Source organism: Canis lupus, chromosome 13 (genome assembly GCF_011100685.1).
Source record: "Canis lupus familiaris isolate Mischka breed German Shepherd chromosome 13, alternate assembly UU_Cfam_GSD_1.0, whole genome shotgun sequence".
NCBI classification, from domain to species: Eukaryota; Metazoa; Chordata; class Mammalia; order Carnivora; family Canidae; genus Canis; species Canis lupus.
The window spans coordinates 7,164,259-7,186,995 of NC_049234.1; the positions used below are offsets into that span (position 1 = coordinate 7,164,259).

Sequence of the window (22,737 nt, forward strand, 5' to 3'; positions counted from 1 at the left end):
AAACAAAACAAAATGACAAGGTATGCCACACACTCCAAAATATAAAAAGATGGGGAAGGAACACCAGTAGCCAGAAGACCAAGGCCATCAATGTGTGTGAGAACAGAGGAAAGCAACAGAGTGCCTAAAAGATCAGAGAACAAGAGAGCTCCTGAGTAGCAAACTTCATGGAGTGCCAATCTGAGCACAGGAACTGAACAAGAAGGGCTTTGGCCCACTCTGGTGGTGGAGGACCAATGTCTGAAAGGTCAGAGCCCTAAACTAAATAGAAGGTTAAAAGGAAAGATTTAAAAATCTGAAGAAATAAAGACAGAACCATTGAAGAGAAATTAACAAATACAGGAAGTGCAATTATCATATAGATTTAGGATTCCTTGAAAAAGAAAATCAAGGAAATAATGGAAAACAGTAGTGAAGTAATGACCAACTTGGTAGCAATGCCCATCCCTAATGCCCAGTTGTTTCTAAAATACCATTCCCATTAACAGGTCTTCTTTGGCTGATTCCAGGTCTGGAACTGAACTGTACAAGAGGAATTTGGAACATCTTAATATACCAATAGCAAGATAGCTATGAAAGACTGTTACTAGAATATGACAAAAGAATTTGAAGAAGCTTCAACTGACCAAATATAACATAATTTGAACTTCTAATGAAGTTCAAGAATTGGTAAGAATTGCAGTAGATATAAACCTATGGAATATTTCTACATTCTTGAGTTTGTAATAATACTTTTTCATTAAAAAAGGAAATCTAATTGTTTCCATTCTGAGGATGAAGTTAAAACCAATTGATTAGATTAAAACAGTAGTTATAAGGAAATTACCAACATTTATTTTGACTTTTACATTATGAACTATCCCATTGGGTAAACAAATAGTAGATGAGAGGGAACAATTCTTTATTCAATTATTTGTTATCTAACAAGTAAAATAAAGTGATAGAATTAGCATATCACAATTTTGCTACCCTTAATGAATTAATGGTCATAGACATTGAGCATCCAGGGATGCTAACATTAAAAACAGAAATCATTGATTGCTTGACAATGTTTATTCAAGTCCAGAGATTCCATTCTTTAATATATATTTGGAGGAATTGAAATCAATATCTCAAAGAGATGTCTGCACACACATGTTTATTGCAACGTTATTCACAATAGCCAAGATATGGAAACAACTTACATGTCTTTCAACAGATAAATGGATAAAAAAATGGGTGTATGTATATATATATATATATATATATATATATATATATATATATAGGAATAGTATCCATAAAAAAAAGAAGAAAATCTTGCCATTTGCAACAACATGGATGAATCTGGAGGTCATTATACTAAGTGAAATAAACCAGACAAAGAAAGAAAAGTACTGTATGTATTACTTATATATAAAATTTTTTTCAAAAGCTGATTATATAGAAACAGAAGATAACAGTGATTGCCAGTGGCTGAGGGAAGGGAGATATGGGGTGATGTAGGTCAAAGGGTAGAAAAATTCAGTTATAAGAAGAGTAAATTGTTTTTTTTTTTAAGATTTTATTTATTCATTCGTGAGAGATATGGGTGGAGAGAGAGAGAGAGAGAGGCAGAGACACAGGCAGAGGGAGAAGCAGCCTCCATGCAAGGAGCCTGACCTGGGGTCTCCAGGATCATGCTCCAGGCCAAATGTGGTGTTAAACCGCTGAGCCACCTGGGCTGCCCAAGAAGAGTAAATTCTGAGGATAAGATCAATATATATGAATATATATTCCTAATGTACAACATGGTGACTGTAGTTAGTAATACTGTGCTGTATACATGAAAGCTACAGAGAGTAGATCTTTGGCATTCTTACTACACTCACACTAAAGAGTTAATTATGTTAATTACATGAGGTGGGGGATGTGTTAATTACCTTAATCTCGGCAAACATTCTACAATGTATATGTATATCAAATCAGCACATTGTGCACTTTAAAGTGTATACAATTATATTTTTCAATTATCTCTCAAAGAAGCTAAAAACTTGGAGACAAAATGTCATACTACATGATTAATATCAGAATGGAGCACACATAATTCATTGTCTTGACAAAAATGAGGGACAACATAAAATTACTTTACTCATTCAGCCAACCATCCATGTATTAAACAAAACCAAATGAACTAACCATAACTAGTTCTCTTTCTCTCTCTCTCATATGCATACACACACATACACACAGAGTCATATTTTACTTGTAGTATCCCAATGATTGTGAGAACACAGAAGTGAATGACACATATCTTGATTTTAGGATTAATGTAATCTACTGGGTGTTTGCAGAGAATTATATCAAGTACATAATTCTAAAAGTGTCTCAAGAGAAGTCCAGAGCTACATGGAATTTTTTTTAAAAACTCACTCATACAAAACAAATAAAGCTCTTATTGAATTTATTGACTTTTGAAAGGTCATTTAAAGTCCTGGTGTATAAACATTCTTATGTTATACTTTTCTTCACTTTGTTAAAAAATAAATTTGTAATTTCTGATTTTCTCCCAGAGGCTGGCTTATGAAAATTTCTTTCAGCTTGATTTTGAAGATTCAGTGGGATTCAGTTTTATTCTTCATTGTAATTCTCAAATGAAAGCAAACATTAGACACATATTAAGTTTAGGCCACGTTAAAGTTATTGACATTTCTAAGCAGGAAAGGTACTACTAGACCTATTAGTTGCTCACTCTGTATTAAGATGAATTAGTTAAATCTGGGAATGGTATTCAAGGAAGAACAGATATCTTCTGGACACTTTACTGTATGAAAGATTTCATATAAAGTATGCTTTTAGGTAGGTTAGGAGTCCATGAAATTACATTATTAAAAATCCAAAATACACAGCTAAGTCCAAAGAAATAATTAAAATAACACCATACAAAAAACCCCACAACTATTTTAAACATGTCATGTACACCATTCATAAAACTTTTTTATATATAGGTGAACATGTATATTAAAAAGAACATGTATTTATATACATAGTCTTATACATATGCATATGTATTTTTATATTAATCATATATATTTCTTTTTAAAGATTTTATTTATTGATTTATTTGACAGAGAGAGGGCACAAGCAGGAAGAGTGGCCAGAAGAAAGAGAGGGAGAAGCAGGCTCCCCACTGAGCAGAGAGCCCTATGCAGGGCTCTCCCAAAACCCCAGGATCACGACCCAAGCAGATGGCAGACGCTTAACTGGCTGAGCCACTCGGTGCCCCATTGTATTTCTGAAATGGATTTATATACACATACAAATAAAAGAATAAATAAGGAAAAATTAACTTCTTTAAAATGGGATCAACGTTAGATGCAATTTTAAATACATTTAAAAATGTAACTCTTAATGAAGTTAATAGAGAAAGAGCTGATGTAAAACTGAAGGACGTTTAACTTCCTGTATACAATTCTTCATCACAAGAGAAGAAGTTTCTAGAGATAACTCTAAAGTTGAGAATAAATACTAAGATGTTGGAATTGTTAAAATTAGAGTTGACAAATGAGGAAATTGACGTTTTACTTCCTTTGACTTATACTGTGATAAGATGGTTTTAATGACATCAAAATATATACAAATTATATTTATTTTTAATCATAAACCTCACAGTTTTATATATGAATACATTCAATTCCATCAACTATCTTTTACATATCCAATAGGTTAAAAGAGCTTTAAAACACCTTTTTTAGTTCACAGGCAGGAATATATATTCATACAGGTGTGCACTTATTCATTTAATTTACTCCTTTAAGCAGTTTTTGAGTGGTTGTTACAACCAAGGCACTGTGCACTGAAATTCAGATGGTAGGCAACACCAGAAATCATCCCTCCTTACATGACATTACATTATAGCCCATGACAAAGGTAAAATGAGATGACACATCAGAAACACCAGCTTATACCTGGCCCTCAAGAAATGTCAGTTTCCTTTCTAATCTTCATCTTTCTCCACTCCTGCTCCATTTTGGGAGTTCCATTGCTGATCCACCGGCTGCCAATGTCTTAGACTCTCCTCTTAGTATCCATCAGGATGATTCTCAGTTCTGACCCTTTGTTCCCCATTGAAGTCTTTGTAACTATCTCTGATGCAGAGACCTAGTCTTATTAATCTTTCTCCACCATTTCTCACAGCCTGCCTTGAAATACTTTTTTAAAAAATACATCAGCATCTGTGGCGAGGGGATCTTTCACTAAATCACTAAATTGATAACTTTGGGAAAGTAACAATTTGTCACATGGCAAAGGAATGTTCTAGGTGCACCGTCAGCAATATGAAACCTACCTAGGTTAATGTGGCTTTACGTTGGAATAAAAATAGCAATCATCTCTAACATTTATTTTACTTACTATCTGCTGGGCATGATCACATGCAGGCAGATTATCTTAAAATGATCTATCACAACAACCCTGTGAGGTGTGTTTGTTCTACTAACAGGGAAACTGGAGCATATTTATTTGCTGAAGGCTATAAAGGAAGTGATTGAGATTAGCCTTCAACTATGAACTCAGAAAGACTTCATGAGCTTTTAAGTATGGCTTGAAAAATAGCTAAGAACATATAAAAGAAGACTGTTAAGTTTTACAACAATTTCTGAGAAGACAATTTGTTAGCATAGAATCATAAGCCATAGGAGCTTGAAGAGGCTTGAGAAAAAAGAATTCAAATTCTGGATCTTGGGATGCCTGGGTGGCTCAGCGGTTGAGTGTCTGCCTTTGGCTCAGGGCGTGATCCCATAGTCTCTGGATCGAGTCCCACATTAGGCTCCCTGAATGGAGCCTGCTTCTCCCTCTGCCTGTATCTCTGCCTCTCTCTCTCTCTTTCTCTGTCTCTCATGAATATATAAGTTAAATATTAAAAACAAAACAAAACAAAACAAATTCTGGATCTTATAGATTAAAAAGAAAAAACAACAACCACTTTAGTTCCTGATAGGTCCTTTGTCTTATCCTGTGTCTTATACCTAATGTATATAAAACATGAGCCTCCTCCTGCCAAAGCTAGCCCCTGAACAATGTTTTTGGGTTTTTTGTTTGTTTGTTTTTAAAGATTTTATTTATTCATTCATGAGAGACACAGAGAGAGAAAGGCAGAGACATAGGCAGAGGGAGAAGCAGGCTCCAATGCAGGAAGCCTGACCTGGGACTGAATCCTGAGTCTCCAAGATCAGGCCCTGGACCAAAGGTGGCGCTAAACTGCAGAGCCATCCGGGCTGTCCCATAATGTTTGAATTTCATCTCTTCACACCTCTGAGTCTCTGCTCCTTATTTATTTATTTATTTTTAAAGATTTTATTTATTTATTCATGAGAGACACAGAGAAAGGCAGAGGGAAAAATAGGCTTCCCCGTGGGGAGCCTGATACAGGACCTGATCCTAGGACCCCGGGATCATGACCAGAGCCAAAGGTAGACGCTCAACCATTGAGCCACCCAGGTGCCTCTCTGCATCTTATTTAGCCCTGGTCCCTCTGTATCATCAGTGTATTTTTTTCTCTCTGGGATATCTTTTAGCTCTAATAGTTCTCATCTTTAAAAGTCCCTCAGCTATAGCTTCATTTATATTTTTGTGCCCCCCAATACTAAGGACTGCAAGACTCTAGCCTTGGTTTTTATTACTGACCTGAAATGTAAGAGTGTACTCTCTCTGATGGCCAAATTGTTCATTGTCCTTGCTAACCTCCGACCCTCAGAATGTACTTTTATAGACGCTTATCCTTAGGCCATCTACTTCTGAGAAGTGAAAACAGGAATATTTACTTTGCCACACATCACATTCTCCTGTCCTAATACTTTCATATTTTGGACCAACCCAAATGCCTGGAACATATCAACACTTTTGCTAACTGTCAGAAGACTGCAAATAAACGGTTTCTCTGTTGCTCCCTTTGGATGTTCTTTATTTCAGGAACCATACACTTGCTAGTCACATTTGTTGAAATGTTTTTGCACTTGATTTTGTTTTCTCTTCAACTCATTTTAATCCAGTTTTTGTCAACCTTCTGAAACTGTTCTCACACCTCCATTGTACCAGTTCCAATAAGCCTTTCTTGGCCTTATCTTATCCAACACGTCCATGCTTTTAATACATTAGGTTACTCTCTTTGAAACACTCTCTTCTCAGTGTTCCTTACTCAGGAAATTCTTAGTTTCAGCTTTGCCACTTTCTACCTGGGTCATTTTACCTCTCTGAGATGATCTCCTAATTGTAAAAAAGATCTAAAAACAACTTCCACTTTACTGTTTCTCCAGAAGTATTGAGTATAATTTACAGAAAAATATTATTTCTATATTTGTGAATGTAATATAGCAGGCATTATAGTTTTGCATTAACTGTATGAATCTGCAAGAAGATCAGAAAAGAATACCATATATGTAAGATCATCATACATAACATAATGAGCTTTATAACAACAGATTCAGGTTCTGATCAGTCTAATTTTGATCAAAGTATGGACAATAGCAGAGTTTATATGAGAAAGGCCAGACTCTCAAATCTCATCAAAAGTGCTTAACAAGAAAATGGTTGAAAGTGAAACTACTACTTAATTAAAGCTCACTCTTAGCATTATGATTAAACCTCAAAGCATTGGGAAGCTACTATAACATTAAATAGTATAAACTTAACTTCTTTAGTCTCACGATAAAAGCAATTATAATTTGTAAATGACCATCTCAGTTAGTTTTGAATATTCACCTTGTAATTACATTCAGCACAAGGTTAATTGGAAAACTGTTTTCCTGATTCAACTTGAATGTTTATGTAATTATGTACTTCTTATACATGGAACCAATATTGAGAAAGCAATTTGTTCAAATACAGTTCTGATTTTATGACAAAAATACTCTGCTAAAAAAATCTATGTAAATAATGTTACTTGGGAAAAAATCAGCTTTCAGCTTAATTTACTAAGCATGTAACCTATCCAAGGGTAAAGATGCTTCTCTAAATTTTTTGATATACAAATGTGTTTTTCAACTAAAACATTTCAACTAAAACTTGGTAATGTTAACCCAAACAGGTGTCCATTAGAGATACAAATGCTTTTTTTTTTTTTTTTTTTTTTTGAGATACAAATGCTTTAAGCATTGTTTCACGGTACATATAACAATGACTTGAACACTTGGAAAGTACAGTCTTAATTACCTCTCAAACAGGGATACATTGCCCTCTTGTAGTTTGTACACAGACTTGGCTTTTGCCTATTTCTTTTCTGTGAGTTTTTCATTGTCCTGGTGCTCTGGGACCATTTGTAAATGGAACCATAATGAAGGTTACCACTCAGAGACCAGCATGAGCATCGGAGAAACTCATCTCATGCCACATGTAATTATCTTTGGCTAAATTTCTCCTGTGTTGTTTTGTTATATTTCATAATATTTTTTTCAGAGCTGGAAGTGGCTCATGTGAACATATAATTGAAGCACTATGAAAATGATTTAGGTTACACTCATAGCGCAAAACTATGGCTAACTTGCTCACTCCTTCGATAATTTATATATAAATAGAGAGGTCAGTCAGCAACTATTTGCCATATACTTACCACATGTAATATGCTAGGCTAATTGTTATAGTAAACAGATGGATATTACAGTGAATAAAATTTACATCTAATTTAACATCATATGCAGATGGTGCAGGGTCACTTGAACCTATATACTTGGAAGCCACTATCCTTATAATTTCAGGGCATCATTCACAATCCAGATGGCAAGAAAAATTAAACATATTCTATTACCTCCAGAACTATACTGGGCTTTTAAAATGGCCTACCATATCATGGTTCGGTAATAATATTTTATTCCAAAGGCTCACAAACCAAGTAATTGCTTCATTTGAAATACATCAACATTCAAGGAAAATACCTCAAAGTCATAAAGTAACTTGGATAAAATAATTTCCTTAGAAAATATTTATGAAAATATCATAAAATTTTTTGAGGAGTAAGTGTTGGAAATTTTTCTTTATAACAAGCCAAAAGAATGGATCAAGCATAATAGAACCTAATGCTGGAAAACCTAATGCTTGATTCTGGAAAAGAAGGTAAAATTTCCAGAATCAAGAAGCTCACGCTGCATTGGCTATCATTACTTGAGTTAATTTTATAAGCCAGACACTATTTTAATCCACAGAACATATCTGCAAGGTAGGCACTGTTTCCCCTATTGTATGGGTACAAAAATAGAGATCCAACTGATCTGTAGATCAGGATCACAGAGAGAAAATATTGGGGCTTGGAACCTGGTATTTTGGTATTTTAAACCTGACCATATACCATTTCTAAAATGCTAAGTTGCTATCTTTAAAGATTCCCAGAAGCAAAGCTCACTATGCAGAATGATAATGGTATCCCCAGAGTATTGCATTCCGGGCTTTTATGAGAGGACATGGACTCTAAAGTAGAAATACATGATGATTTCTCACTATTATTTATGAGGTAAACTACCCAGTTGATCAAAGTAAAGCCTATTAAGTTTATTCCTGTTAGAAGTACTCTAAATATTAAATATATTTGTGCTTTCTTTGCAAGATCTAACCTGAAATCCAGATGGAAAAAAAATGAACTGAGAAGAATAGAAATTATTTAAGGAAATGAGGAATACTGCAGTCAAAATTCTGAGAATTAAAAAAAATTACTAAAGAATAATATAGAAACTATCATGTAAGTATGCAAAGTTAAACCCAGTAGTCAGTTTCAAAAATTACTATAATTTTTCACAAAGTATCACAGTGGTGTATCTTAGGTGAATCAGTAAAATTTTAAGTGAGTGGATTGCACAGAATTACAATTGTCTGAAGAAACCTTAATATGTGCTAAATAGCAATAAGGTGTACTGGAGAGAAACATTAGCATTTTATGATAAGCTTTCTCATGGAGACAAAAAACGGTGGGCATTTGAGATTTCCTATTATGGTGACCCATAAATTTATATTTTGGGAAAATTGAACAGGGCAGCCCGAGTGGCTCAACGGTTTAGTGCCGCCTTCAGCCCAGGGTGTGATCCTGGAGACAGGGATCTATTCCCACGTCAGGCTCCCTGCAGGGAGCCTGCTTTTCCCTCTGCCTGTGTCTCTGCCTCTCTCTGTCTCTCTCATGAATACATAAATAAAATCTTTTAAAAAAATTAACAAGGGAAATGTTCTAGAACATCAGAAATTAAACTTTCTCAAGTGGAGCAAACAAATTTGATTTAGGTGTTTTCAGGAAAGAATGGTTCTGACTTTGATACAAACAGAAAATAAAGAGACAACAGAGTTCTAAAATAAGATGGTCCAATAATAACCTGAAGCAAATTATAATCAAATACAGTTCATACTAATTAAAAAGATGGCCCCAAACAGAACATAGTTATTAGAAATAATATGTATTCTGCTCTAAAGCTAATGAAGAGTCAGAGGAAAAATGCAATGCATTTCTCCAAAAAGAATATCAATAAAGCAAAACAAATAAAAATATATAAATTTTGCTGTGACTTATATCAGCTTCCCAGCTTCTTCTTCACTTCTTGCCCTGACACATGCAGAATTTGACCTAATTCTTGAGAAAGATTCTCCATAATCCCCCTGGGGCACATGAAGTCACCTTCAGGGAAATATACATGATAAATTAGATTGACATCAGTACATAAAAATGTGTTGTTTACAGAGGAACTAGAGACAAGAAAAAAAGAACAAATGAAATTCCTGTACCAGACCCCTGGTTTTCCATTGGCCACCTTTGCAAATCTGTGACCACTTGAAATACTTGTGCATGATTTGGCAGACCGTTTCATCAAATGTGAGAACTAGTGGATAAAAAAGTAGAGTCTGCAATTCAGCAGGATGCTCAAAGCATTGCCTGTTCTTTTCCACTGTTTGACTTGTGACTAAATAAAAGTAAAAAAAAAAAAGAAAAAATCAGCATATTTTCAGATCAGAGGTGTCTTACATGTATGTCCTTAAACTAAAATTGATCTATCAAAACAGATCTCAAACTTCTCAAAGTACAATGTTCATATATATATATATATGCACATACACATATACATTTAATTGCTTAAAATAGGCTACATAGAAAGAGCTATTACATACATACTCTTTTTCAGGGACAGTGAAAAGACGCACATTTCCTGACACTGTGTAAGCCTCAAATGAAACTCTCACTTTTTTGCACTTATAACTTTACACTTAAAACTGGTTAACAAACACAAAGTGTCCACTCTGGCAAGACATGGAATGATGGTCGTTGTAGCAAATGGCAGGTTCTCCTTTCTAAATCTTTTAAAATTTATTCACCCCACTCATACCAGGGCCTATTATGTCAACATTTCCCAAACATGGTAACATATTAGAGTTGTGAAGAGACTTTCTAAAGTACTGGTACCCTGTTCTTTTCTCAGGTTGCTGGAATCGGAATGACCAGGATGCAGCCTGGAGCAGAAAACCACTGTACTATGAAGTTTTAAATCACACTTATAAGACCTTATTATCACTTAATATTGGCAAGTATTATTATGATTTTTGATGTCTTTGTGATAGTTGCTGAAGCTTGTGTCACCCTTCACTTGTGCTTCCCTGGCTAAGATATCTCTTCTAGCTGTTTTTTGCTCCTTAGGATATTTATTTATTTATTTATTTATTTATTTATTTATTTATTTTTTATTTTTTTTTTCCTTAGGACATTTAAAAGACTATCTTCTAACGCACTACCCAGTACTTTTTTCATTTCTGCTCACCTTGCCTCCCAGTGGGATATTATTCAAGTTTCAAAACATATCATTTCTATAGAAAAAGACACAATTATCTCCTAGAAAGATGGACTTACTATGGTGAATCTAGAATATATTTCTAACATTTTTTGTAATATATATATATATATTACATACTACATATATACATATACAATGTCTATGCAATATACATATATACAATATACAATAGTGTATATATAAAATGCATGTATGATATATATAATAGTATACCACACACACACACACACACACACACACACACTGTATATATACACTATACCATACATATATTTTGGAGGCCTAAAATGAGTAGTCTCTGGCTTCAATTTCCTTAAGCAGAAAGGGATGGTTTGGTCCTATATTTTTTCTATAAATATATAACATTCTTTTTCAGGTTCCCTTTGTCCTGTTGGCATATTTATTGGTATAGAAGTCTAGTATTAGGACTTAAATCGAGCCAAAACTCAAATGAAAAATTAGCACATCTACGTTTGCTATAGATCTTGCTCCATCCTCTCCCTACCTCATTTAAATAAAATTAATTTTGCTAGTGTTTTTTTCTGTAGAAAAATTATAATAGCGACAAAGGAAGGAAAAAACAACCTCTGAAAATTGGACATATATTAATAACCTCTGTACAATCAGGCTTGAAGTGCATTTTAGGAGAGCAGTATCAATCTCAATCTTTCCAAAATGGAACAAATTATTACTTTCCCAAAGCTATAAATTCAGTGACTTAGTGAAAGATTCCCTCACCACAGATGCTGATGTGTTAAAAAAAAAAAAAAAAGGTATTTCAAGGCAGGGTGCAAGAAATTGTGAAGAAAATAGATTAATAATATGAGGTCTCTGCATCAGAGATAGTTACAAAGACTTCAATGGGGAACAAAGGGTCAGAACTGAGAATCATCCTGATGGATGCTAAGAGGAGAGTCTAAGACATTGGCAGCCGGGGGATCAGCAATGAAACTCCCAAAATGGAGCAGGAGTGGAGAAAGATGAAGATTAGAAAGGAAACTGACATTTCTTGAGGGCCAGGTATAAGCTGGTGTTTCTGATGTGTCATCTCATTTTACCTTTGTCATGGGCTATAATGTAATGTCATGTAAGGAGGGATGATTTCTGGTGTTGCCTACCATCTGAACTTCAGTGCACAGTGCCTTGGTTGTAAAAACCACTCAAAAACTGCTTAAAGGAGTAAATTAAATGAATAAGTGCACACCTATATGAATATGTATTCCTGCCTGTGAACTAAAAAAGGTGTTTTAAAGCCCCTTTTACCTGTTGGATATGATACAAAGATAGTTGATGGAAATTGAGTATAAAATCCAATTTATTGGGTGTTCTGTTATTTGTTAATCAGAGTGAGATACCAACATTATCTGCTGTAATGACAAGAGCACTCTACAACAGCTGGAGATCATGGTGTATTGGCATCATGCAAAAACCAGTTAAATCAGTAGGCAGTACAATATTATCAAGGGGGATCAATGTGGACACCCACCAAAATGTTGTACAGGAAGGTAGACAGGAAACATGACAACAGAGATCCAATTATACAACTTAGGAACTAAAATTCTGTCCCATGGAAAACTTTTGTAACAAATCATTACTTTATTCCCTTAAGAAGTGAACTCTGAACAGGGACTTGAATTGCAGTATAAGGTGGAGACTTGGTCATAATTTTTTTTTTTCAAGAGATAGGCCACAACCAAAGAGTATGACTAATATCCAGAGATGTGGAGCAAAGATCTTAGTCTAGAACTCCCAAATTCATCCTACTGAGAAGGAAGCCAAGGGTTAAGTAAATCCAGCTAAAGGGCCCGAAAACTTATAGGCATGATGGGATAAGTGTGGATATTAATCCAAGAATAATTTCCTGGGGAGGTAAGCTTTAATATCAGCCATATTTGGATGCTCCTTATTAACTACCCAGATCACATCTGGCACTCTAACTGGAAGAGAGTCTTAAATTTGATTTTAAGGTATCTGGCCCCTTTGTTTTTGAAAGTCATGCTGGCAGAGGACTGAATAAGTGGAAAGTGAATTATTGGGTAGTAAGTGGCACACCTCCTTGGCTTCAGTCCATTACTACCACCTTAATCCAGGCTTTCAACACATCAGTAACAGATGATTGAACAACACACAACAGTTCTCATGTCTCCTGTCTTTTCTCTTCAATCCTGCAACAAAGTCATCTTTAAAACCTCACTTTAATATCTCTGCTTAGATTATTTGCCCAAATTATCTTTTTTTAATCCTTCTTCTAATCTGAATATTATTAAATACTTTGATGCTAACTTCAACTTATGTTTCCTTTTTAAAGAGGCTCTCATTCAAGACTCCATCTACTCTAAATTCCTATAACTCTTTCATTCTACATCTTTTATATTAGAATGCAATGATATATTTCCAATGCTGATATAAATTCTTCATGGGAACAGGTTGTATTTTATGATTGTACTCTTAGAACCCAGGTCTGTACGTGACAAATAGATTCAACTCATAAAAATTGCATTAATCTTTCTTTTTCTTTAGTGTCCCCTCACTGATCAGCATAATGACATGTTTTGTTGATTTAATGTAGTAGATACAAAAATGTCCCACCCATGTCCCCATGATCTACTTCTGCAGATGGTTCCCTTACAGGACAGTGACTTTCTGCCTAAGGATGTTCTCTGGCATCAAGCATGCTTAGCATTTCTGCAGGACAGATTGGAAGTTCTGAAGGGTTAATACCTCAGTAGAAATCCTTAGCCAATGAGGGATAGAAGTTAGTGGACAAATACTCCTTCTTCCTCTTACCTTTCCTGCTTATCTCTCAGTGGAAAAATTCTAAAGCATGTTTTATACAATCTCTCAGAGGGTTGCAAATGGAATTTTTCCTATGCTGCCCACAAAAGAAACCTGCTCACTAGGCACTCTTTACTGCCTGTCTTCCCTTTCTTGTCTCACATCTACTCACTCAGAGCGCTTGCTGGATTCGTTTCCAAAATACTTGCCCACAAATTCTGTGTCAGAATGTGCTTTGTGAGACCTCCAGATAAAGACAATTAATAATGTACTCATTCATACTAATTCTTATTAACCTAGTAAAGCATCTCCACAAGGTTTAACCAACACAGGGAAATTCAAGACTGTGCCTGACCCATAGTAGATATTTAACAAAATGTTAATTGCCTTCGTTCACTTTTTGGTACCACTTTATTCACTTGGATTAAATAAGATATATAGTTGAATTGAAATATTGCTTTTTGAATATTCATTGCTGTGACCATAAATTAATGGACCTAAATTTATGAATTTTTAAAAAATTTCTCTTGTTACATCCCATATAATTTTCTTTCAACTATTGCCAAGTGCTTTCTGTTGGAATATCTTTATAAATGAATTCAAGAATGCAAAACCTAGCGTAACTTTTAGTAGAATTTTAAGAAACTGATGAAAACATTAACAACTTTTTATCTCTGGTACACCCTGTACCGGAACCACAGGCTTTTCACTGACGTAATTTTTATCCTTTGGGAGGAGGAGACAATTTTATGTTCATTCTTGAAAGAAAATGTCAGAAAGGATTTAAATTGTGTACTTTCTGGCTTGTTATTACCAGTTTCCATCACTGGTAATTGCAAAATCTGTGCAGTGAAAACTAAATTATGTGGAAGAGGGATGAAAAAATTCAGCACTATTGCACTTAGTACTATTAGTTTTTGAATAATATTTTATTAATTATTCTGATATGTACAATCTGCAGCTATCATTACAATAAGCCTATAAAGTAGATGATTTTTTTTCATGTATCTCCATCTTACAAAAGAAGAAATGCAGCTCAAAATAGCTAAATACTTTGATTAGAGTCTCACAGCTAATAAGAAATGTATCGAAGGTCCAAGGAAAGTCACTCTGAAGTTCTACCATCCTGTCACAGTAAAGACAAAGACAAAGAACTTTGGCACATCAGTGAATCTTGAAATCTCTTTCAAAAGTCACTCCTTTCTCTTAAAAAGGAAAAAGGAAAGTTAGATCTAGTAGCCTCTAAAGCTCTCTTGGAAAAGAATTGTGGTTTTATAAACCAGCTTATCTATCTGCATGTTACTAATCATAAATCAGATTTTATTGCTCTTACTTTAGTTATCCACTGGTTTGTTTAAAAAGGAACTCAAAGTGGCTTTTCCATCTTTAGGTTGCTTGTTCAATAACCAATTACCCTTGAATGTAAAAGTAAGAAGTCTGGAGACATTAAAAGGTTTTGGATTGGATAGTCATGTGAAAATGGTCTTGCCAATTTAGCAGTATTGTACCCACCAAAGCAAAAAGAGATTCCAAAAAGAGAGACCCATTGGTACACTAATCCAATAGTATAGTGAATTATTCCCTAAATGGTTGGACTAAGGTGTAGCAATGGGAATGAAAAATTATAGTAAAGTGTAAGAGAACTGGAAAAGATCAATCAATAGGAGCAGATCTGGATGACTAAATGTTTTAGAAGAAGTCATGAAATAGTAAGAAGTTCAATGATAAGGAGACTTCACCTTCCTCGGTATTTACAAAGCAAACTATCTTGGCTAACTTTGGGTGTATCTTCTGCACACACAAAGTAGAATAAGATAAAATGTGTCTGATTCTGTTAAATATATACACAATATTCCATTTAGTGGTTTTGTTGGACAGAAATCCAAATTTAGTTTTGTGCCACTAGGGAATAAAAAGAAATAAAAAGGATTACATGCTCTATGGAACTAGGTGCCATCTATCACACCTTTCCAGATTATCTGAATCTAAAGTGGTTTGTACATTTCATTATCATCTTAATATTTTATTAATTATTTTAGAATTCTGTAAGTTGTAGAAAACTCATATTAATCATTTCTGTCCATAGATATGCAAATGATTTTTTTCCCCTGGAGATGTATTAATTCTTCCAACCACTGAAGAAGAAGCCAGTTTTGTTTTTGTTAACAAATCCTTTCAGAATTGCTTCATTGCCTATATGTGTCACCTCTTCCTCTTGTCCTTGAAACAGTTTTCAATACTTTGCTGATTCCCTCATTCATTAACAAGTTAAATAAAATCTCAGAAACATAGTCATTTTGTATTTGTATGAGTCATGATTTTACTGTTAATTTAAAAAGTTCTCTTATAGCACACCTTATTTTTTAATCCATTGAATTATTTCCTCTTGATCATATCTAAATTGACACAACAGTGATGGTGACGGAGGGGAGCTGTGGATGTTGGATAACAACTCAGTGTTGACTTGCTATCCTAGGAAGGATGAATCAAATGGTTTGCACCAAGCAATGGCATACTTGGTTTTTACTTTACCTCAGTAATTACAGTTCAAATAAAGAGAGTTCAATTATTTTGCACTTTGCTTACTTGTATACTCAGAAGAATATCTTGGAGGAATGTAATGCGTTGTATGTATATCAGAGTTGCTGTATGATGCAGAGCTGATTCAGTGAAGAAAAGTGCAATTAAGTGGTTGATTGGCTCTTGATAAAGTCTGTGTAATTTTGGATTAGATCTTGGCCTCAGTCACAAAGCTAAAAGTCTTTAAGATGCTGATTTTATCACAGGACTTTGGGTGCTTCCCTTTCAATTTTACCTCAAGTGGAAGCTTGTTCCTATTTTTTTCTTTTTCAAAATAAGGAGCCAAGATGATTCACTTTACTTTTTACCTTATGTGAGTCATGCTGTGGTGCGTAAGCATCCTTCACCATCTGACACAGCCTCAGCTGCAGGCTGCTGGAGTCCGAACCTAATTAGTGTTGAAGTGCTATTGAAGAAGATATCTTGAAGGTTCTGCATATGTGACTTGAGACTGCCATTTTCTAGTTCTAAAATGATGAGCTCTATGACCTCATCGCATTAAGATATGCACATCATTAACTAGTTGATGATTGATTTCACTACACTGGACATTAGTGACTTCCTTATAATCCTCAAATTTTATTTGCTTTGTGAAATCCCTCACATATCTTAAGGTGAAAAATATTTTGACATGATTTTACCAATATTATAGATTAAGCTACACATTCAGTAGTATAAGCTGATTTACTTAAATGATTTTGGGGGGATGGAGGAGCCCTTCTCTTTTGAGCTCCACCTTCTTTTACCATAAGCAAAGAGATCTCCATTTCTCTCCATGATAGGGAGCGTATAGAAGAGAATTCTTGTTTTTCTTTCCATCCCTTGTTTACCAAAATGTTGGAAGAACTAATCTAACTGGTAATGGCTTAGTATCTATTAGATTCTTTCAGCAGTAGGTAACATTGTTGTGTTTTAAAAGTAAGAACTTACCAGTTTCTTGCACTGCCTGTCTTATGCATTGTTATGACAAGCCAAGGCTTCCTCTCCATTTCTCCTCCTGGAGGCAAGCCGAGAGCATCACAAATATGTTCTCTTATATACCTTATTCTGATAGTGACTGGGTTTCTGAGGAAGCTCACAAACAATCCATGTACCCAGCTAGGTAAATATATTTGTAGTCTAATTTGAAAACTCAGCTCTTCCCATATATAGATGTCAAAAATAGATTTGTAATAAGTCGTAGCAGGTCTCCACCTTGACCTCAGATTCCAGACATGCTTTTCAATCTGAGTTTTTCAAAAAGCTCTATACTTTAGAAAATTAATGGATTGCTATTTACAAAATCCATACATTGATCTCCATCTGGCATCTTGTATCTATATATACCTTTGTGAAATAACCTAAAGAAAAGAAAGAGTGATAATTGAGAGCAAAACAGAAATATTTTATTTTATTTTTTTTCTATATATATAATAAACTAGTTAGTTTTTCAGAATCAAGTCTCTTGGGTGGTATCACCTCATTTTAACTTTGCAGGTATTGATTAAATACATAGTTACTCATTAATGTTATGGTTTGACATATTTAGTCTATTATACGGGTCTGCAGATTGCTCCAGCTTTTGGGGGTACAAAGGTCTTTTAGATGAGAAACTATGCCTGCATTATTCAATAGTAGAGTGATATGCAAATTTGGAACCTTAAGAAATGCTGACAGATGATAAAATAGTCATTCTAGGCATAACCTACTGGGCAATGCAAGTAACTTTATTTTTATTCATTTTTATTAAAAGTTTTTGTACTGTCTGCAGTTCAAGATGACAAATTGAGCACAAGATTTTCTCTCTCATCCCACAAGAGACCTCACTAAGGAGATGATAAAGGAAATTGAAAAAGTGTAACAATGAGGTGAAATAAAAAGGAGCCATTTGTTGTAATAAAAAACTTTATGTGGAAAAAAAGGAGTAAGTGATAGATTTCAACAAGTTCCCAGAACATCAAAATCAAACAGGACTGTTGCAGGATGACTCAGTAAAGGAAGTCACAGCTTAAGAAAGATATTGTGGACACTGTGGTAGAATAAGGAGCTGATCGCTTGGATAGAAACACAGAGTAACTTGTGATCAGAACTGGCAACTACAGCCCATGGGCCAGATCTAGTCCACCATCTATTTCTGTAAATGAAGTTTTATCTACATCTATTTTTTTTTTTTGTATTTTCATGTTATGATGGCACAGGTAAGTACTTATGACCAAGATCATTTGGCCTTCAAAATATTTCCTATCTGGTCTTTTACAGAAAAAGTTTGCTGACCCCTTCTCTAGACTCAAGAATGGAATTTTGCATTCGGAACCGGATTGAGAATTGAGATTTAAAAGTAAGATTAGGTGGAAGTAGTGGAGGGTTAAATGTCTACCTCATTTTCCATCTCTCACCCTTCTTATGTCATGAAAGACTAAAAATCTACCCAGGACTGAGAAAGTGAAAATCAGTTCAAACAGGAAAAGCAAAGAGCACTTGGGCATTATTCAGGCCCTAAAAACAAAACAGATAAAGCCAGCTACAAAGCTAATAGAAAACTTTGTTTTCTTCAAGAAATTACAGCAATTGTAAAATGATGTAACAACTCTCTCTCTCTCTCTCTAACTGAGCACTGCTTTCTTACCAATGATGCTCCTGACCCACTTTGCAATTTTCATTTATTACTGGGGCTACTGATTTGCTAAATCTCCTTCACTTTAACATTACCTGGCCTGGTTAATCCTACTTCTTCCAATCCTGCCTCAGAAAGAGCAACCAATCCAGAACTGCGTAGCCTCCCTTAGTCCTCTTCAGAGTCCTTCAGTGAAAAAGCAAACCTTACAAAGGATACTTTCCTCTTCCTTCTTGTCCAGCAGAATTCCTCTGGAGTGCACTCCCTTGTTAAGAATTAACAAATCTTATTTTATCAGACCATAGACTTGTTCTTGATCATCTGTAGCTGATTAGACTTTAATAGCTGTTAAAGTATAATATTCAAAGAAGTAAAACCATGACTCCCATATAAATATAAAATGAACACCCATCAAAGATCTTTAACTCAATTAAGGAAGGAACCAATAAAGTTATAGGGAGGTAATGTAATAAAAAAAATATAGCAGAGTAGGAGTGCTAAGTTAGATACAGAGCTAATTAATGTCCAGCCAGGATGTAAACTACAATCTCTAGGATTATCTTTTCTACTTCACAGAAATCATTTGCATCTGTACTAAACAAAAACTTAAAAATAACCTCTGTTCCAAGAATTATAAAAATAACACCGACAATAAAATATAAATCCTTGGAGTATACTCTTTGGCTTTGTTGAAATTTCAGATAATTTATAATGTAAATCCTAGTGGGCCTAGATTATCTCCCTCTGCCAAGTAAACTATAGGTATCATTTTATGTTTATTTTATTTTATTTTTTTGTGAAGTAGAAAAATTGTCTGGGAGGATGAGGGAAACTATTGTGCTATTCACATGCCAGAGTCAGTTCCAGTCAGACTTTCTGGTACTTAGAAGGCTTACCCCATAACGTCTGGATCTTGCCTGCCAACGCTAAAGCAAAATTGACAGATGATGTATTACCCACATATGCAAAGAGTCCAATAAGCATCTTCATCTCCTTTCCTAAAGTTAAATAAATTATCAGTCTTCACCAAATATTTCAAGAGAGCCTTCAAAACAAAGAGAAATGTAGGTAAAACAAAAATATATTTTTTCCTTAACCAGGGGAAAATATATAACCTTTAAGAAATAAAATGTGTATTCTCAGAGATTCAAAAAGATTTTTGCACCATAAAGAACAATATACTAAGAAAAAGAGAAGTTTTTTTTAAAAGCTCTTGAACATTTAAAATAATATCACTAAAACAAGATTCAAAAGAAAATTTGAAAAAAAGATAAGAAATATCCAAGAATATGGAATAAAACTTCAAAGAATGATTCTAGTTTGTCAACCCCTGTTGCCATAACAGGGGTTATTGTTTCATAACAGAGGTTATGAAAAACCTCTGACCAATAATTCAATGCCAATTGGTGATTTGTGGGTCATATCCTTGTAGTGTTTGCACATGGATGTATATTTTGTTGATTCAAATACCTGCATTGTTGGGGGCACCTGGATGGCTCAATTGGTTAAACATCCGTCCAACTCTTAGTTTTGGCTCAAGTCATGATCTCATGGGTCATAGGATAAAGCCTAGCTTCTGACTGTACTCAGCAGGGGGTCTGCTTGAAGATTTTTTTCTCTCTGCCACTCCCCCACTCACTCTCTCTCACTCTGTCTCACTAAAATAAATAAATCTTTAAAAAATAACCCAAATTCTAGCATTTTTTAAGGATTTATTTATTCATGAGAGACACAGAGAGAGAGAGAGGCAGAAACATTAGGCAGAGGGAGAAGCAGTCTAGTCTCCCTGTGGGAGCCAGATGTGGGGCTTTATCCCGGGACCTCATGATCACACCCTGAGCTGATGGCAGACGCTCAACCACTGAGCCACCCAGGCATCCCCCAAATTCTAGCATTGTAATGTATATTTGAACATTGTTAAGAAAGTAGATCTTTAATGTTCTTATCACAAGAAAAAAATTATAATAATCAAAAAATTAAAATTAAATAAAAAGCTAGCATGTCAATAACAAGTGTTAATTACTCCTTGAATAAGTTCTGCACAAGTTGCTCTGTGTGGGGGATGGAGGAGGCATGAATATAAAAAAAGAATAAAAACTTTAAAACATCAGAAACCTCTAAGTCTCTAAGCATAATTCATGATCTATATAGCTCAACTCTTTACAGAAATTTCCTTTGCAAACCAAAAAAACTCCACAATTTTAGAAAATTAAAAATATTTCCTACTCTTGCACTAGGTTTCACTGTGACTAGTCTTCTAAACATTTGGAAATACTCACAAGGAGCATGAGACAGTGACAGGAATGCTCTCTGGTCCTTAGAGTCTCTGACCAGGATTAATGATAACTCTTTAAATAAATGGGCGTGGGCTTGTGTATTGCAGGCACTCTTATTTGTTGGGCAAATAAGCTATTTTTCTCCGATTGTCGATGTTTCTGAAAAGCCTTACAATAGACTGAGACATGGTGTAAAACTGAACCTAAAAGTTAAAACCCAATGAAATGTCATCATTGCTGGATGAGGCCAAAGGCTCACAAAACTTGGCTAATGGGTAGATATCCAAGGCTTTCTCCACTCCTAGAACTCATACAAAGGACACTTAATTAACATGCCTGAATTATAGATCTCTTAATCACCATGATTCACAGGTTAAATTAAAATTAACAACACTACGCAATTGCTCATCTGTGGAAAGAACACAGCTGTAACCAACAAAAAGGATTAAAAACAGCAAGTCAAAAGAACGGAAATGGATGGCTTGGGGATTTATCACCCATATTTTTGGGTTTTCATCTTCCTGTCTCTAACACCCTTCTTATTTCTTGTCTTTAGTGGCCCATGGATATTTTCCCTCCTTTTCCTAGTACGTCACATCTGCAGCTGTATCTTCCTTTTGAAGAAAGCCACAAAAGGAGGTTCTCAGAACTTGTTAATCACTCTCCTATCAGAGTAAATATGTACTGACCCTCAGCATTTCTCTACCAAAATTGAGCCAAAGAAAGGACTAGCTCCAACATTTATTATTTTTATTTTATCGATAGTATGTTTGTTACATTAATTTAAAATATTATTAAATTTGGAAATGAGATAAAAGATGTAGACAAATTCTGCCCTAGAGGATTTAAATTTAAATAGTAATCTAGAGTCTAGTAAATCGGGATGATGACTTTTGGACCACTAAAATTGTGGCACCTAATACATTTGGGTCAGCTTCTTCTATGGGAAACTAATGAAAAAGAATGAGCTCTTAACCCAAACAAAGCCACTAGGGAAATTAACACCAAATTCCGTTGCATAAATAATTTTAGGAGGTTTATGTATTCGCTAAGCCAATTTGTAGAATAGTTCAGAATGCTTGGTTTAAGACAAAATATCTTCTGTGACTGAAATAACAGCATCAGATTCTTCAGTTTGACTACATTAGTTAAGTGATAAGCACTGTTTGGGAAAGAATTTAATATCTTAGCAAAGAGTTTCTAGTAAAGAAACCTCAGAGTTTCAGGGTTCAGTTTTTTAAATTTGTTTTTCACAATTCAGTCTTTGCAGATGATAATTACTTACTTGTGGGCACCTGGGTTGCCAGTTGGTTAAGCATCTGCCTTTGGCTCAGGCCATGATCCCAGAGTCCTAGGATCCAGTCCCACATCAGACTCCTTGCTTTTCCTCTACTCCTCCTCCCTGCTCATGCTCTCTCTCAAATAAATAATTTTTTAAAATATCTTTTTAAGGGGATCCCTGGGTGGCGCAGCGGTTTGGCGCCTGCCTTTGGCCCAGGGCGCGATCCTGGAGACCCCGGATCGAATCCCACATCGGGCTCCCTGCATGGAGCCTGCTTCTCCCTCTGCCTGTGTCTCTGCCTCTCTCTCTCTCTGTGACTATCATGAATAAATAAATAAAAAATAAAAAAAAAAAAAAAAAAAAAAAATATCTTTTTAAAAAATAATACTCAGTTGTTTGTTTTTTGTTTTTCTTTTTACCATGTATCCTGTTTGGGTGCTCACAGCCTCAGAAAAAAACTAG

At 34.9% G+C, this 22,737-nt stretch overlaps 1 long non-coding RNA gene across 7 annotated transcripts in view; it reads left to right on the forward strand.

The window, feature by feature from the left end:
* LOC102153110 overlaps positions 1-10,506 on the forward strand; it is a 99,355-nt gene extending 88,849 nt beyond the window's left edge. For 4 of the 7 annotated variants that reach the window (XR_005368506.1, XR_005368507.1, XR_005368508.1 and 1 more), the window contains 3 exons: positions 510-669; positions 8,552-8,683; positions 10,401-10,506. This is a non-coding gene — a long non-coding RNA (uncharacterized LOC102153110). Of the gene's footprint in view, positions 1-488; positions 670-8,551; positions 8,684-10,400 lie in introns of all 7 variants that reach the window. The other 3 variants (XR_005368510.1, XR_005368511.1, XR_005368509.1) reach the window with 1 other exon arrangement.
* The last annotated feature ends 12,231 nt before the right edge of the window (positions 10,507-22,737 follow it).